Raw genomic sequence first — 13272 nt, forward strand, 5'->3', positions numbered from 1 at the left:
GCCACTGTACTTACTCCAGCCTGGGCAACCGGAGTGAGACCCCGTTTCAAAAACAAAACAGGCCAAGTGCATACACTCATGCGTGCCTGTAATCCCAGCTACTCAGGAGGCTGAGGCAGAAGAATCACTTGAACCCAGGAGGCCAAGGGTGTAGTGAGCCAAGATCTCACTACTGCACTCCAGCCTGGGCGACACAGCAAAACTCCGTCGCAAAAACAGAGAAAAATAAAACCACAATTTGGGTAAGTAGATATCTGGTTCCCTGAACTGTCCGGGTATGGACGGCCCTCCCATTGGATTGGGATGGGACGCTGATCTCGGATAGCACACGTCCACCCATCTGCCACCTGCCAGGGTCTCCTTCCTGATCCAGCCCAGGGCATGCCAGGGGCACTCACTTGATGTAGTAGCCAGCAGATTCTAGGTAGGATGCAGGCTCCTGGCCAGACCACATCACCACAGCAGGGTGATTCTTGTCTCTGTGCACCAGTTCTTCCATCACCCACATGTAGTGATGTACAGACACGTTGTTGAAGAGCTGCCGGGGGCCAGGAGGGAAGGGACGGAGGCACGGTGTGGCCCATGGGCTGGCCAGGTGGAGCAGATGCACAGCAGGGACTTATGGCAGCACCAGGCCCACAGCGGGACACTCATCAATAACCACAATTCCGTATCAGTCACACATCTGCAGCATCTCTGCATAGGGACAGTGGCTGGTGCAGAAGGTGTTGGTGCCAAGCCAGCGAAGCAGGTTGAAGTCCTTCACCAGCAGCAGACAGTTGAAGTCCTTCCCTCGGATCTAGAGGACAGCAGAGCCTAGTGATCCCTGTCCCTGTCAAAGCTGCACTTCCTCCAATGGCAGGACTCTGGAGAGCCACCCTATGAGCCCCCTCTCCAGCCCAAGCACCAGCTCCGCAGCGGGGTGGTTTGGAGCCATTTGCCTCATTGCCCTGGGCTGCCCTCAGCTATGGGACACAGGGAAGGCGAAAATGGAAGGTGACCAGCAGCAGCCCCCACAAGGACCCAGGAGCCCCAATGCACGCCTGCATCCTCATGCTTGTTGACACTGTGGAAACAGAAAGGTTTCCCATTGATGAGGAACTGGCTCTCGGTGACAGCCACAGTGCGGATCGCCACAGGGAGTGTGTAGAAGTCAGAAAAAGGCCCCAGTGATGTCTGTGCAGTCAGCCACACCTACGACAGCCAAAGCGCCAGGTGTGAGCACCCCGACAGCCTGAGCCCCATCTGGCCTGGCCTGGCCTGCAGCAGGAAGACCCCCAGTGCACCCCAGCAGCCGCCTCGGGGCCTGCAAGCAGAGAAGCAGCAATCAGAGGCTCTGCCCTTTCCTGGCTGACCCTGGGACCTGCCCTTCAAAATTGGGCCTTCTCCTTGACCAGACGAGGTGGCTCATGCCTGGAATCCCCACGCTTTGGGAGGCTAAGGCAGGAGGATCACTTGAGACCAGGAGTTCAAGACCAGCCTGGGCAACAGAATGAGACCCCAACTCTATAAAAAAGATTTTGTTCTGAGACAATCTCACTCTGTCGCCCAGGATGAAGTGCAGTGGCGTGATCTCAACTCACCGCAGCCTCTGCCTCCCAGGTGCAAGCAATTCTCCTGCCTCAGCCTCCCGAGTAGCTGGGATTACAGATGCCCAGCAAATTTGCGTATTTTAGTAGAGACAGTGTTTCACCATGTTGGCCAGGCGGGTCTTGAGCTCCTGGCCTCAAGTGATCTGCCCGCTTCAGCCTCCCAAAGGGCTGGGATTACAGATGTGAGCCACCATGCCTGGTCTACAGATAAAATTGTTTTAATTAGCCAGGCATGGTAGCATGTGCCTATAGTCCCAGCAACTCAGGAAGCCAAAGTAGGAAGACTGCTGCTGCCTGGGAGCTCAAGGCTGCAGTGAGCTGTGATCAGGCCAGCGCACTACAACCTAGGTGACAGAGACCATCTCAAAAAAAACCAAAAAAAAACCCAAAAAAAAACCTTTGGGCCCCCCACCAAAGGTGGGAAACATCAGAGAGCTCAGAGGACCGCGCCTGCCCGTTCACCTGTCCTGGGCTCCTGCTGAAGCCAGGGCTGCCAGAGGGGGCAAAAGACCTCCCTTAAACAAGTCCCGAACCACCATTACCTCCCATGAGTACAGGTAGGCGGAGTGTTCGTGCATCAGGTCTGGCCACCAGAGGCTGGCACCTGGCACCTTCAGCTGGCCCTGGGTCCCAGCCCCGTTGGCCACGACTTCTGCATCCAAATGTTTTCTGCATCCAAAAGACGCACTTCCAACTCGAACTGGTTACTGCACTTGATGGAGATCTGGTAATTCACCAGCCCTGGAGGAGGCAAGAGAGACCAGGACTTAGGGAGGGACATGACCTGGGTCACACAAATGGGAATGCCCCGCAGCGGCCACTCCCAGGCAGCCATTTGCTTCTGTTGCTTTTTTTTTTTTTTTTTTGAGACAGAGTCTCGCTCTGTCACCCAGGCTGGACTGTAGTGCCGTGATCTCGGCTCACTGCAACCTCTACCTCTGGAGTTCAGTTGATTCTCCTGCCTCAGCCTCCTGAGTACCTGGGATTATAGATATGCACAACCATGCCTGGTGAATTTTTGTATTTTTAGTAGAGACAGGTTTTGCCATGTTGGCCAGGCTGGTCTCGAACTCCTGACCCTACATGATCCACCTACCTCAGCCTCCCAAGGTGCTGGGATTACAGGCATGAGCCACTGTGTCTGGCGCGTTTTTTTTAATTTAAAAAAACTTTTTTTGGGCCGGGTGTGGTAGCTCACGCCTATAATCCCAGTACTTTGGGAGGCCGAGAGGGGTGGATCACCTGAGGTCAGGAGTTCAAGACCAGCCTGGTCATCACGGTGAAACCCTATCTCTATTAAAAATACAAAAATTAGCCGGGCGTGGTGGCACATGCCTGTAATCCCAGCTACTTGGGAGGCTGAGGCAGGAGAAAAGCTTGCACCTCGGAGGTGGAGGTTGCAGTGAGCCAAGATCGTGCCATTGCACCACTCCATCCTGGGTGACAAGACCAAGATTTTGTCTCCAAAAAAAAAAAAAAAATCTTTTTTTTGGCCAGGCACAGTGGTCACACCTGTAATCCCAACACACCAACACAGGGGAGGCTGAGGTGGGAGGATCACTTGAGTCCAGTAGTTCAAGACCAGCCTGGGTAACATAGGGAAACCACATCTTCCCTAAAAATAACAAAAATTAGCTGGGCATGGTGGTGCTTGCCTGCAATCCCAGCAGCCCCAGGTACTTGGGAGGCTGAAGTGCGAGGACTGCTTGAGCCAGGACTGCTTGAGCCACAAAATCAGAAACAGAGGATGTAGGCTGGGCACGGTGGTTCACACCTGCAGTGAGCTATGATCTTGAGGCAGAGTAGGTAGTCAAGGAAGCAACCGTGTCCTTCAGACGTGCCAACCACGGCACTGAGACGTGTGATGTGTGAACAAGCATGTACAGCTACAGCCATGTGCACCCAGAGGATGACCCAGAACGTGCTTAGAGTAACACCTCTTCCCAGCTCCTTAGGAATTCATCATGGAAGCCTCCTAGAAAGGGAGTTTTCCCACTAATACCCAGTGCTCTCTCATCCTTACAAGCAGCCTGCCCTGAATTCTCTCTTTCAGGGTGAACCGTGTATTTTGCACTTCACTATGTTTTTTGAGATGGGGTCTCGCTCTGTCATCCAGGCTGTCTCAGACTCCCGAGTACCTGGGATTATATAATTGAGTGTTGCAATCTCAGCTCACTGCAACCTCCACCTCCCGGGTTCAAGCAGTTCTCCCATCTCAGCCTCCCTAGTAGCTGGGATTACAGGCACACGCCACCACACCCAGCTAATGCCGTCCAGGCTGGTTTGAACTCCTGAGCGCAAGTGATCCACCCGCCTCGGCCTCCCAAAATGCTGGGATTACAGGCATGAGCCTCTGTGCCCGGGCTATTCTTCACTTAACTTGCAAAATACTTTTCCCTTTACAATAAATTGCTCTCTGCTGCATCATCTTTGCTGTGTGATTCTCATTTAAATTCTTTTTTATTTTAATTATTTATTCTTTTTGAGACAGGGTCTTACTATGTTGCCCAGGCTGGTCTTGAACTTTTGAGCTCAAGTGATCCACCCACCTTGGCCTCCCAAAGTGCTGGGATGACAGGCATTAGCCACCACACCCAGCCTAAATTCTTTGAAACTTACAACTGTGGCCCCACAACAGCTGTCAATCATCACACCACTGCCATCCAACCTGGGTGACAGTGCAAGGCCTCCTCTCACAAAAGAAAAAAGATATATTAAAAAAAAAAACTTTTTTTAAAATTTTTCTTAAACAAAGGGTATCCCAGCCATGCACAGTGGCTCACACCTGTAATCCTTGCACTTTGGGAGGCCGAGGTAGGTGGATCATCTGAGGTCAGGAGTTCAAGACCAACCAGGCCAACATGGTGAAACCCCATCTCTATTAAAAAACATAAAAATATTAGCTGGATGTGGTGGAAGGTGCCTGTAATCCCAGCTACTTGGGAAGCTGAGGCAGGAGAATCACTTGAACTTGGGAGGTGGAGGTTGCAGTGAGCCCAAGATTGCACTAGTGTTCTCCAGTCTGGGCTCCTACAGAGTGAGACTCCAGCTCAAAAACAAATAAAAATTAAAAAGACAGGGTCTCCCTCTGTTGCCCAGACCAGAGTGCAGTGACGCAGTCACAGCTCACTGCACCCTTGACCTCCCAGGCTCAACTGATTCTCCTGCCTCAGTAGCTGGGACTACCGGCACGTATCACTATGCCTGGCGAATTTTTAAATTTTTTGTGCTGATGGTCTTGCTATGTTGCCCAGCCTGGTCTTGAACTCTTGGCCTGAAGTGATCCTCCTACCAAGTCCTCCTTACAAAGAGCTGGGATGACAGGCGTGAGCCACTGCACCCGGCCCCCCGAAGCTGCCTGTTCCTTGAACACGATGTGTAGCAATGGGAGCTAGAGTGAGAGCAGCACCGTGGGGAAGGGACAGGACTGCCACCCTGAGCTGTGTGACGTTAGACCAAACCCCTCTTCTCCAAGTGAGATCAGCCACATGAGTGATCTCAGGAGCCCGTGCCCACTCAGACAGCCTGGATTTTAGCTTCGTAGGTGGATGGGAACCTGTGAAGGTTTAGAGATGCTGGGAGAATCTTTTTCCTGGGAGAGCTTTCCAAATAGGGAACAAACAGAGCCACTCGGGGCCCCGCTGAGGGAGGATCCTACCAGAAGCTCTCATCACTGTCTCGCTCCACACGGGTGGTGACGATGATGTCATCGATGTATGTAGTTGGTGTCGTGTACAGAAGCACAGATCGCTGCAGTCCCACATAGTTGAAGAAGTCAAAGTCTGTGTTCTGGACAAAGTAACCCTTGGGATACCTAGGGCGGGAGGACTGTGGTTCACTGGGCCCTTGCCATGGGTCTTTTGCCCTCAGTTCACTTGCCTCCCCAGATCAGGGCCTCCTCTCTGTGTAGGCCACCCTGTCCCTGGCAGGAAGACCACAGGGTGGGGTGGGAAGGTGGGTGCGTGCAGTGGAGGCAGGATGGTACCCACTTGGAGGTGTCGGTCATGTACGGATGGTCCCTGGTGGCAGGGTGGGGGGCTGAGCGTGCTGTTGATGGCGACAGTGACGCAGAGGCGGGGCAGGGGCCCCACCGGGAACAGGCTGCTGATGTTGGTCTCGAAGGGGAGGTAGCCCCTTTCATGCTCTAGCGTGTCAACCCCATTCACCCACTGCAGACATAGGAGATATGCATGGGTCGGGGCATGAGGAGGGGCTCTGCTATCGGGCACTCCCTCACATAACCTGCAGCATGGGGCTAAAGGCCCTGCCAGCCAGACCGGAAGAATGACATTCCAATGGGGTAGATCAGGCCACCTATCCCCCTACACAGGGCACAGCCCCCAGGGCAGGGTAAGGCCCCCACCGTCACACCCCAGGAGACAGGCTGTGGGTGGCATCCGAGGGTCCCATGCTGTTCAGGAGCTGTGCCCACCCACCCGCCCTACCTGCTCCTAGCCGCACTGACCACGATGGCATAGAAGTGGGCACTGCCAATCCTCAGCACCACTCTTGTGCGCAGGTCCTCGATCCATCGCTCCAGCAGGGTCACCTCCCGTTCATAACATACCCAGCTGACAAAACACCACAGCCGCCAGTCCTGGCTGATGTCGATCAAGATGGAGGGAACCGGTATGTCCAAGGTGGGGCCCGACTGCGAAGAGAAGGGCCGGGCTCAGCTCCTAGGCCCCCAAAGGGATCCGGGACCAGTGTGCTGCACAGCTGTGCCCCCAGGCCTATCACAAGCCCTGACACATGGCGGGGACTCTTGGCGGAAAAGACAGATAACTTGCTGATGACAGGTCCACTGCCAGGACGGTCTGTGCATCTGGGCCAGTGGGGCCCGGAGATCCTTGTTGGAGCGGATGGGACCCAGCATCTCCCGAGACAGGGGAGAACCCAGGGGCACATCCCAGCCCGAGGCAAGAAGGTTCAGACCTGTGACTAAGATGCAAATGACCCACTGCCTGTCACAGGGAGGAAGGCTGGTTAGGGGGATGGGGGAGGGCTTTGCTTAGAACACTGTGAGTGAGGCCCACGTTGGCAGCCAGCCCTCTCCTCTCTTTCTCTTGTACTGAATACCACAAAGTCAGAAACAGAGGATGTAGGCTGGGCACGGTGGTTCACACCTGTAATCCCAGCACTTCGGGAGGCGGAGGCACGCAGATCACAAGGACAGGAGTTGAAGACCAGCCTGGCCAGTATGGTGAAACCCCATCTCCACTAAAAATACAAAAATTAGTGGGGTGTGGTGGCAGGCATCTGTAGTCCCAGCTACTCGGGAGGCTGAGGCAGGAGAATCGCTTGAACCTAGGAGATGGAGGCTGCACTGAGCCAAGATCGTGCCATTGCACTCCAGCTTGGGTGACAGAGCAAGACTCCGTCTCAAAAAAAAAAAAAAAAAAAAAAAAGAAGAAGAAAAAGAAAAAGGATGTAGACCAGACAAACGCAGACCAGACCTCACTGGATCCCACTTCTCTGCTGACCACTTCCAAGTCAGGAGCGGAACAGTAGTGGCGTCCTCAGCCTGATGTCACATTCTGTCCTCTATCTGAACCTTGAAAACCAAGGCACCTTCCTACCTGCGCAGAGCTGACCTCAGAATGTCCAAACTGTCCCCTCCTCCCGATCCCGGACCCAGCTCTGGGCAGCGCCTGCCGCTCAGGCCTGATGAGTGTCTGGTGGCTCATGACTGTAATCAGCGCTGTGGGAGGTCAACGTGGGAGGATGGCTTCAGGCCAGGAGTTCCAGACCAGACTGGTTAACGTAGTCAGACCCAGTATCTTAAAAAACAAAACAAAACAAAAAACTTAACTGTGTTTTTGAGACGGAGTCTGACTCGGTCGCCCAGGCTAGAGTGCAGTGGCCTGATCTCGGCTCACTGCAACCTCCGCCTCCCTGGTTCAAGCAATTCTCCTGCCTCAGCCTCCCAAGTAGCTGGGATTACAGGCGTTTGCCACCACGCCCGGCTAATTTTTGTATTTTTAGTGAGTTGGGGTTTCACTACGTTGGCCAGGCTGGTCGTGAACTCCTGGCCCCAGGCGATTGGCCCACCTCGGCCTCCCAAAGTGCTGGGATTACAGGCGTGAGCCACCGAGCCAGACCAAGTTTTGTTTTTGTTTTTATTTTAATTAGCCAGGCATGGTGGCCCCAGCTAACTTGCAAGGCTGGGGCGGAATATCGCTTGAGCTCAGAAGTTAGGTTTGCGCCACTCCGCTCCAACCTGGGCGGCAGGACCAAACCCACTCTCAAAAACGTTTCAAAAATTAGAAGTAAACATTCATTACAAAGGACACTGCACGGGCTCGGCCTTCGCCTCGACGGGGCTCAACAGGAGCGCTTCCTCCTCCTCCCGCCTCCTCCGCCCGGGCCCTCCCGGGTCCCCTTAGTTCCCCCGTCCTCCAACCCCGCGCCCCCAAGCCCGTTGACTTTTAACCTCCTCCGGGGCGCTCAGGTGAAGGCGACTGCAGGGCGCCGGGGCTCACCCCATTCCCACTGCCGGGCTTCCGGGCGCCTCCCGGCCCTGCCCTGAGCCCGCGCCTCCCGCAACGGTCGCCGGTACCTCTGCTCCTCGAAGCCCCTGCGTCGGTTGTCGGAGAAGTCGGCGTGGAAGCTCCAGAGGCCGTCCAGCTCCTGGCGTTCTTGCAACAGGCTCTCTCGGGGGTACAGCACCCGCCCGGCAGCGCCAGCGCGCAGCCACACAACAGCGGCCCGAGAGCCTCCCGGGCCACAGCCGCGCGCCAGTCCATGCTTCCTGCTCCCCCTCTCGGCCGTCGTGTGCGGGGATAAGAGCGGCGCGGGAGGAGTCATGCGGGAGGGTCGCGTGGCGCGCATGAGGTCCTCCGCGCCATCTTTGTTGAGAGCGAGTGCCAAGGCTGGAGAGGCGGGGCGGCGCCAGGCGCTGCCCAGTGGGGCCTGTGACTGGAACCGCCCGCTAGGCCTTTGGGGAAGCGTGACCCCCCGCACCCTCAGAGCCAGCCAAGAAGGGCGTCGTCTGCTCCCCATCCCAGCAGAGGCTGGATGATCCAGGGCGGCAGACCAAGACAGAACCACTGAGATTGGTGGGATCCCCGTTTCTTCAAGGGGCACCTCCACTTGCTTTCCCCAGCAGGCCCCAGCGGAGCCTCTTCCTTGACTGTTGGATGCAGCCTCTTGCAGGGATGCACGTCCTTGGGAGTCGGCCATAGCCTTGACCCTGGGCCTCTGGGACCCCGACCCTAAGGGGCCAGAGGCTCCCTCTTGGCGTTGAAGACACATGAAGACGCAGAGAGAGAGGCCAAGTTCAGTGGCTCAAGCCTGTAATCCCAGCACTTTGGGACGCTTGAGGTGGGTGGATCACTTGAGGCCAGGAGTTCGAGACCAGCCTGGCCAACATGGCGAAACCCCGTCTCTACTAAAAATACAAAAAAAAAAAAAAAAAGGACCCGGACATGGTAGCAGACGCCTGTAATTCCAGCTACTCGGGAGGCTGAGGCTGGAGAATCGCTTGAATCTGGGAGGCAAAGGTTGCAATGAGCCCAGGTCACACCAATGCCTTCCAGCCTGGGCAACAGAGCAAGACTCTATCTAAAAAAAAAAAATTTTTTTTCAGGGAAAGGGTGCCCTGCGGGACCCCACTTTACTGCAGTAGGGAAGGCACCGTGTGGAAGGGTAGAGGAAGAGATCTGGAGACAGTAAAAAAGACATAGGTTTATTGAGGGGACGTTCACACAGGTGCAGTGGCTGTGGCTGGACATGAGAACCACTACATTTGTAAAAAGCATGCGGCTTCCATAGATTTTCACCTAGCATCCTCGACCTGTTACCGGTAGAAGGTATCCGAGTTCCCGGTGGTGAATCCATACACATCTATAACAACCTCAATTCTTGCCTCCTCAGAAGAAAGAATTTCACTGCACTCCAGCCTGGGTGACAGAGCGAGACCCTATCTTAAATAAATAAATAAATACATGTGTGTATGTATGTAAAGTGAAATTAAACCAGGCTGGGCATGGCAGCTCAGGTCTGTAATCCCAGCACTTTGGGAGGTCAAAGCAGGAGGATGAGCCCAAGAGTTCAAGACCAGCCTAGACAACACAGTGAGACCCAGTCTCTACAAAAAGTCTAAATATTAGCCAGGTGTGGTGGCGCATACCTGTGGTTCCAGCTATTTGGGGGGCTGAGGAGGGAGGATCATTTGAGCCCAGGAGGTTGAGCAGTGAGCTGTGATTACGCCACTGCACTCCAGCCTGGGCAACAGAGTGAGGCTGTCTCAAAAAAAAATTTTTTTAATTAAACAAAATAAATTTATTTAGTTATTTTACTTAATTAAGCTAAATACATTTATTAAGTTATCCTAGTCATATATCAAGACCTCAATAGCCACATGTAGCTAATGGCTACCATTGCAGACAGTGCAGATATGGGGCATTTCCATCACTGCAAGGGTTCTTTTTTGAAACAAGGTCTCACTCTGTCCCCCAGGTGGGCGTACAGTGGTACAATCAACGAGGACTGCAGCTTTGACCTACTGGACTCAAACAATCCTCCCACCTCAGCCTCCCAAGTAGCTGGGACTACGGGCAAACACAACCATAACCAACTAATTTCACTTTTTTATTTTTCTTATTTTTTTGAGACGGAGTCTCACCCTGTCACCCAGGTTTGAGTGCAATGGCATGATCTTGGCTCACTGCAACCTCCGCCTCCCCAGTTCAAGCAATTCTCCTGCTTCAGCTTCCTAAGAAGCTAGGATTACAGGCACATGCCACCACATCCAGCTAATTTTTGTGTTTTCTTAGTAGAGATAAGGTTTCACCATGTTTCACCTAATTTTTTTTTTTTTTTTTTTTAAGTAGAGATGAGGTTTCACCATGTTGGTCAGGCTGGACTTGAACTCTTGACTTCGTGACCCACCCACCTTGGCCTCCCAAAGTGCTGGGATTACAGGTGTCAGCCACCATGCCCAGCCGTCACAGAGAATCTTGAGGCAGCTTTCACGAGGCAGCACTGTGGGCTGAAGAGGGTCTGGAAGAGTCCTTCCTAGGAGGAGGGCAGAGATGACTGCATAGGACCACCCCAAACTTCAGCAAAGCGGTGCTGAGACCTGAGCAGCAAAGGCTTCTGTGTCCAACTGGCTAGTTTCTAATGCCTCCTGAACACACTTCTTTCTAGTAAGAATGCTGGCCGGACATGGTGGCTCATGCTTCTAATCCCAGCACTTTGGGAGGCTGGTGTGGGCAAATCACCTGAGGTCAGATGTTTGCGACCAGCCTGACCAACATGGCAAAACCCTGTCTCTACAAAAAATGACAAAAATTAGCCAGGTGTAGTGGTGAGCGCCTGTAATCCCAGCTAATTGGGAGGCTGAGGCAGGAGAATTGCATGAACCCATGAGGTGGAGGTTGCAGTGAGCCGAGATTGGGCCATTGCACTCCAGCCTGGGCAACAGAGCAAGACTCTATCTCAAAAAAAAAAAAAAAAAAATGCTAGTGTCAGCCAGGCACAGCGGTTCATGCCTGTAATCCCAGCACTTTGGGAGGCCAAGGCAGGAGGATCACTTGAGCTCAAGAGTTTGAGATCGGCCTGGGCAACATAGTGAGATCCCATCTCTACAAAAAAAATTTAAAATTAGCCGGGCACAGTTGTGCACACTTGGAGTCCCAACTACTTGGAAGGCTGAGGCAGAAGGATCACTTCTACCCAGGAATTCAAGGCTGCAGTGAGCTGTGATCGCACCACTGTACCCCAGCCAGAGCAACAGAGCAAGACCTTGCCTCTATAAAAAAAAAGGAAAAAAAGAAAAACTCAGATTCCAATCCTGGAGTTACTAAATCAGGATCTCAGAACGCAGAAATCTGGCATTTCATAAAAACTTCCCCTGGAGATTCTGATCAGCCAGGTTTGGGCCAGATGAACTCTAAGCTCCCTTAAACCTTTGACATTTTATGAGTCTATTAAATCGAGTGCAACAAATGCTGAGTCCAAACTGAGCAAACAAATCCCATCTCCCTCAGCCCAGCCTCCTTGGATTCAGAAAGCCACACTGCCTGGCAACTAAGCAGAGAGAGAATTGTCATTAACCCAAAGACCATCTCTGAAGACAGACTAGCTGCGGCCAGATGTGGTGGTGCATGCCTGTAACCCCAGCATTTTGGGAGGCCGAGGCAGGAGGATCCCTTGAGCCCAGGAGTTCGAGACCAGTCTGGGCAACATGACAACACCCAGTCTCTATCTTTCTAAGTAAAAAAACAAAATAAACTCAGACTGGCAGTGCATGGTTCTTTCTAGCTGTTAACATGAGCAGGCTTCAGGACAAGCCCAGGCAAAGGCGGGGAGAAATGGGTGGGGACCCGCAGGCTCACCCCCTTGTCTGCTCCATAGGTGGAGCTGGTCACAAAGGTCACAGGGTGGGAGGGGTCTGAGGCTTTGGTGTGAGAGATCACCTCCTGTCCACAAAAGGCAGATGACACAGGCTCCATCAGTGCGGGAAAGGCTCAGACACCCTCTCATCCTCTCTGTCCCATCTCCCCCGCAAGAACACAACTGGGACCAGGCACGATGGCTCACACCAGCACTTTGGGAGGCTGAAGTGGGCAGATCACTGAGATCAGGAGTTCAAGAACAGCCTGTCCAACATGGCGAAACCCCATCTCTACTAAAAATACAAAAATTAGCTGAGTATGGTAGCACACATCTGTAACTCCAGCTACTACGGAGTCTGATGTACAAGAATCACTTGAACCTGGGGGGTGGAGGCTGCAGTGAGCCAAGACTGCACCACTGCACTCCAGCCTGGGCCACAGACCAAGACCCTGTTTCAAAACAAACAAACAAACAAAAAATCACAGAGCCTGTCAGCACTTTGGGAGGCCGAAGTGGGTGAATCATGAGGTCAAGAGTTCGAGACCAGCCTGGCCAACATACTGAAACCCCATCTTAACGAAAAATGAAGAAAAAGACTAGCCGGGCATGGTGGTGTGTGCCTGTAATCCCAGCTACTCAGGAGGATGAGGCAGGAGAATTGCTGGAACCCAGGAGACAGAGGTTGCAGTGAGCCAAGATCACACCACTGCTCTCCAGCCTGGGCGACAGAGCAAGACTCCGAATCGGGGGAAAAAAAAATTAAAAGTTAGCCTGGCATGGCAGTGCACGTCTGTGGTCCCAGCTATTTGGGAGGCTGAGTGGGGAGGATCGCTTATGCCCAGGAGGTGGAGGTGGCAACGAGCTGTGATTGCACCACTGCACTCCAGCCTGGGCGACAGAGAGAGACCCCAACTCTGAAAAAAAAAACAATGAAAGAAATGTTGTGAATAGAAATGACAATTGGTAGCAGGAATTGGGCGCTCTCAGACAATAAACATATCCTGGATTGGACAGTCAGGGACAGGCTCTTAGAAGAAACGGCCTTTATGCCGAGTCCAGTTAACCAGGAGGGATGAAGGGAAGAAGCTCCCAACAGAGGGAACAGTCCGTGCTTAGAGCTCATGACACCTGCCCAAGGCCTCCACAGTACAGATTGTATTTGTTTTTTTAAGAGACGGAGTCTCACTCTGTAGCCCAGGCTGGAGTGCAGTGGTGTTATCTCAGCTCACTGCAACCTCTGCCTCCCGCTTCGCCTGAGGCAATTCTACTGCCTCAGCCTCTCAAGTGGCTGGGATTACAGGCATCCACCACCACGCACGGCTAATTTTTGTATTTTTAG

The 13272-nt window shown here is 53.3% G+C and overlaps 1 pseudogene across 1 annotated transcript in view; it reads right to left on the reverse strand.

The window, feature by feature from the left end:
- The window catches only part of LOC100424995 (beta-glucuronidase-like), a 433296-nt pseudogene extending 424958 nt beyond the window's left edge, over nucleotides 1–8338 (reverse strand). Inside the window, exons 1-8 of the transcript XR_013399454.1 lie at nucleotides 8130–8338; nucleotides 6058–6243; nucleotides 5582–5761; nucleotides 5265–5406; nucleotides 2135–2334; nucleotides 1042–1194; nucleotides 620–799; nucleotides 395–538 (exon numbers count right to left, since the gene is read on the reverse strand). The product of XR_013399454.1 is annotated as a beta-glucuronidase-like (transcript). The remainder of the gene's footprint in view (nucleotides 1–394; nucleotides 539–619; nucleotides 800–1041; nucleotides 1195–2134; nucleotides 2335–5264; nucleotides 5407–5581; nucleotides 5762–6057; nucleotides 6244–8129) is intronic.
- Nucleotides 8339–13272: the final 4934 nt, after the last annotated feature.

The sequence above is a fragment of the Macaca mulatta genome, chromosome 10 (genome assembly GCF_049350105.2).
Source record: "Macaca mulatta isolate MMU2019108-1 chromosome 10, T2T-MMU8v2.0, whole genome shotgun sequence".
Taxonomy (NCBI): Eukaryota; Metazoa; Chordata; class Mammalia; order Primates; family Cercopithecidae; genus Macaca; species Macaca mulatta.